A 5,596-nucleotide genomic window follows, 5' to 3' on the forward strand; every position below is an offset into this window, starting at 1 on the left:
TTGTTTCTTTCGCCGACGTCCTACCACGGTGCTTAATACAAGACGTCTAAAATATAATAAACTGTTTTATCGACATAGCCCTACGTGAAACACGAAATAGTATTATTATATGATAGAGAAGTCATATGTAGCCAGGATTTGTCATCTATACATCAATAGAAAGTTATAAATTAAATAAAATTCAACAGCCTTTTGGCAACTGTAATCGTCTATTTAGTCAAACGAATACAAACAACGTATTCTATCTGCTCAATATAGACACGTTTTTCGTTCTTCATTGGACAAAGTGCAATAAAGCTCAGTGCGTTGCATTTTGAGTAGGGTCCCAAATGATTGAAAACGACATGCGAGGAAAATAATTTTAAATAATTAATAATAATAAAAAGTTGAGTAGGCCTATTATCGAATGACGAACGGGTCTAAATAACTAAACAACTCAAAATAAACAATTGCCATACAATCTGAATCCATGGCCACCGTCATAGGCTAGCCTATGTACTTGAACGTAAACATTTCTAATGCTGGCAAACAAAAGGTACACAACAGAAATTATAGATTCAAGCTTTAAGAGATTTGGAACACTATTGATTCACTATTCCTCGGACTAATTGATTTTAGTTTTAATCTGGGACTCTTTGGGTGGCCTCCGGCGGTTTCACACAGAGAGATTAGCGCGGTGTATTCGCTCCGTAGCGTCCTGCTTAAACTGTGGTGCCACCCTGCCAATTTTACATTCTCCATTAATAAGCGTGAGAGTACACTTACCAACATCATTTATATATTTCCACCCATGTGGCTAGATGTGCATAGCATGTGCCTCTATCTCGGGAATCTGTGAGTTATAAATAGCACTATTTGAATATTATGAAGGCACTTCTTATTCACAATTAAAATGCAGTCATAGCCGTTCCCAGTCTCCTCCTCTGAAACACAAACACAGTTATTCCAGTAAAAACACGCACGCACGCACACACACACACACGAAGTTGTGATTGGGTTTCTTAAATTATCAGGAAAAATAGCATTAATAGTAGTCCTCCATAACGAGATCCCTAAACTGATGAATGTTGAATTGATCTGACATTTTCAGCGCTAACCATGAACAGAGAAATGTGTCTCTAGCATACATTATGTAGATATCAATGTTGTTTTAGTGGACTTATCCATGCACTGCACAGCCAAATATCATGCTCTTGTAATCTGTGGATAGGGTTTAAATCCTAAATCCAACTAGAGGATAAACAGGTGCACCATGGTGTCCAATGGTCGATTCCTCCCTATGTTTTAGACAAGATATCAGTAGTCATGACTTGAATAAATTGCAGTAAAAATACGTTCTTAGCAGTACAATAAAATAATATTACATTATAATATAGTGACCCCTGGTGGAAGAGTAAAACTCGTGCAATAATATGTTTTTGCATTTATTGTGTATTTATAATCTGTGCATTTATCATACACAATGTTCTTAACCAGAACATTGAACATACGCAGCGTTCTTTACCTGGGAATTCGACACTCACAATGTGTTTTACCTGGGTATTTAGATCACGTTATTATTAGGTTATTATCATGGGTGTTCAATGTTCTTGACATTTTCCGTATACCATGTTGTTAACCTGAACAGTCAGCATACACATTGCAATTTCAGTTTTTATTAAAATAACTTAAGTAATTCTTAAGGCTTTATCCTCCAAATATAAACCTGAATAAACCTGGGGTGAAGAGAACATGCTGCACTTACTTTTGACTTTTAACTTTTTTTAAATTGCTTTATTCTTTATGTTCTAATGATGTTATAATAATAATAATAATTACAACAATAATAATCCTAATAATAATAATAGCTATTATGATTGTTATTGTTGTTGTTATTAGTATTATTATTAGTTGGTCCACCCTTTGCTGCTATGACAACCTCCACTTTTCCGAAGGCTTTATGCTAGATGTTAGGGTATTGCTGCGGGGATTCGCTTCCATTCAGCCAGAAGAGCATTAGTGAGGGCGATCACTGATTAGGCCTGGGTGATTAGGCCTGGCTCGCAGTTGGCTTTCCAGTTAATCCCAAAGGTGTTGAAAGGAGTTGAGCAGGGCTCAGGCCAGTCAAGTTCCTCCACACCATTCTTGACAGAGAAATTTTTATATGGACCTTGCTGTGTGCCCAGGGGCATTATCATGCTGAAATAGGAATGGGCCTTCTCCAAACTGTTGTGGAAGCACAGAATCATCTAGAATGTGACTGCATGCTGTAGGATTACGATTTGTCTTCACTGGAACTCAGGGGCCTATCCAAATCCATGAAAAACAGTCCCAGACCAAGGGATGTCCAGGTACTTTTGGTCATACAGTGTATGTCATGTTATTGATATGAACATATATTCTGAATACAGTCAACATGATAAATAAATAAATACTCTCCAAAGAGCAACTTTTCAGGAAATGAAAAACAGCTTATTAAGTCAGACACATTTTAGTTGCTTGTTGTTTTTGAATATCCGTACCAGGAAAATTAAATATTGACTGTAAACAAGACATGATATGCACTTTCTGTTTAAATATCAAATTGAAACATGAAAATTTCATTTTTGTTTTATGCCGTTCCCCTTTTTTATTCATTTTGAAGACTCAGTCTTACTCACTCAGTTCTCTTTGTTGCAACCTCTGCTGTCATTTAGAGGGAGACAAACATGTCCTCTTCTCCAATGCATGTAATGTCAGCTGGAATTTCTTATCACACCGTAGTGTACCAGATTGGCTTGCACAAACATGGGTCATTAGAAGACAGGCCATGTGCAGTTCAACAGGCAACAAGCTACAAAAGTATATGAAACACAATAACTAAGTTTGGTTTGCTTTTTTGCCATTCTGGAAATTAACAGGCATTCAGCACCACTTTGGAATTCGTTTTTAATGCACTTGACCCCCTCTAGTGGCCAAATCCTGGAAGCACAAACGCTATTAGTAAACGGGGTTATTGAGATAAGTGGTTTTTACGCAGTCAGGAACAACCTGAACCCGTGCAATATATCTAAAAAAAAAAAAGGTTTTCAACATGCGAAAATAATTATCTATCTATAAACGGTATCTATTTTAGAAGCTGTACTTATTTTAAGTTGCAAATATACGAAAACGTGTACATTTTGTAAAATTGGCAACCAAGCATAAACATATCCTTTCTGGAGTGTAATTTTTATCAGCTGTTTAAAAGATTCATTTAAATGGTGTATTCTTCCATGAGGTATTTTTTGTTATTTGACACATGTAATACAAAGTTTGAATGACCCCATTCTATTCAGAATGGAAAATTTCAGGTTTCATGAAATAAGTTTCATGAAATAATTTAGGTTGCATTGCTTTGGAATAGGGCTTGTTTAATGTGTGTGAGCTAAGATAGCCAATATTGTTTGTTGTAACTTGGTCTCATTTTGATGTCAAACCTTTAACGGCAGGCCTAGATTTATCAAGTTTTAATTAATGACTTGTAGACGGTGCTTTGTGTGCATGAGTAACTTGACATTTTTGTTGAGATATCATTTCTTTTTGCGCTGTGTTTGCTCTTAGCTGATAATAATGCATAAAATGTATGAACCATGACATAATTAAATCTAGAGAGAGACATACATACACATACATACATGTAAACATATACATTCTAGCTCAAAGAAACAGATAGATATGAATTAAGTCATTTTTACTTTACCATGAATTACAAATAATGAAAGTTTGTCATACTTTTTATGATATGTGTTTTTAATGTGTTATTGTACACACAATATACTTACTAATTGTTTGTATGGCAGTAGTAATCTATAGGCCTAGCTAACATTAATTTAGAAATGTGGTGTTTTCAAGGTAGCTACAGTAGCCTAGTTAAAAGGTAGTTAACACTAGAAACGGCACAGTGGTGAATTTTACCATTGTCACTTTAAGAAAATTGATAAACCAGCTGTCATGAAATCCTTAAGGCTCCCCTCTTCGAGAGTTTTCCTGAACTTATGTATCGAACATTTTGATATCATTTGAATATCAATATTGTATAAGGAAATACATTTATAAACATATAAATGGCCATTAACAGCTAAATGTACTGTCATTTATCTTGCCTGTCTGCTTGATCATTTTCATCGCTGCATGTAACGTTGTTGCCAAATGACTCCACAAATACCCAGCTCCAGCTGCACAGAACAAGATTCTGGCTGGGTGAAGCCTCCAATAGAGGTCTGAGGTTTTAGGATCTACCTTTTAGTCATGTAGTTGTGTCTGAGTCATTAATAGTGTTGGGTGCCAAATCTCGGTATGACGATTTCCATATGACCAGGTACCTACAAGACCGAATCTCGATGCAGATTTGAGTACTTTTGGGGCTGTTTTCACTGACATTACACTAGTTCTGTCAACTCATTCAGTGACAGCAGGTACCGTTAACAAGTTAGCTAACGCTAAACTTTGTCAAATTGCCAAAAGCAAAAACTTCTAAAGTGTGGCTGTGTTTTACCAAAAGGATTCAAACAATGGGATGTGCCTTTGCAATTAAAGAGATGTTCTTTAATGTTGTCATTTGCTCGTTTTTTTTAAAAGAAGGTAGACTACTGGTTCAGGCACCTTTTAAGCACCATACCATTTCAAAAGTGTCATTTTAGCACGGGTATCATTAAAGTCTAAACGATACCCATCCCTCACCATGAAACAATATTAGGTGGGGTTTGCATGTGATACAATAGAGAATGCATTTCAGAAATATAAATGGGATTATATTATACAGCTGTTAAATCAATAGCTTTAATCTTTTGGTCATTATTAGTTAGCAAGCAAGCGACCTTCCACACAAAACAAAGATGGTGACCGCAAAATGTATAAAAACGTGTTCTACTGGCTGAACTAGCATCACATGCACTTGCATATATGTCCATTTTGCCAATCAAACTACTTTGACCAATTGTTGTTATTGGCAGAAGATATAGCTAAATGTCCAATGGGGATAATTATTGATTGTTGGACTGGAGCATGTGTGATGATGAAATCGGCAGGAAAAAGGAGAAAGATCCGGCAAATCCTCATGCAGACTGGATATTTTGCTTGGTATCTTTCATATATTATATTGATTAAAAATAAATGGCAGATGCATTTATTTTCTCTGGGTACTTGCCGATGTTGGTATAGAGGGAAATGATGAAACAGATATACTGGCCAAACAGACTATAATGCTCCAAAACATAAACCTACAAGTTCTACTTAGTAAAGCTAAGGCTAAGGTTTATATTAAATTTCATATGCACAAAATAAGAAAATGCATACACTGTAATGAGCCGGGATCAGTAGAACACATATTATTTCAATGTAAAGCATACAGTAAAGAATGAAACCGTTTATTTGAATAATTGAGGAATTGAAAACACAGTATATCATTAGCAGGTCTTCTAGGAAGGTCATCAAACAAAATATTCGGTTACATCATCAGCTTTATAAAAGGAAACTGATTTAGTTGAAAGAATTTTGTAGTTTTTCGCTGCCAGATATACCGCCTCACACTCCAGTCCAATTGGTGGCGGTAATGCACCAAAAATATTTTTAAGCAATTAACCACAGAAAAAGAAGG

Source organism: Anguilla anguilla, chromosome 8, assembly GCF_013347855.1.
Source record: "Anguilla anguilla isolate fAngAng1 chromosome 8, fAngAng1.pri, whole genome shotgun sequence".
Taxonomy (NCBI): Eukaryota; Metazoa; Chordata; class Actinopteri; order Anguilliformes; family Anguillidae; genus Anguilla; species Anguilla anguilla.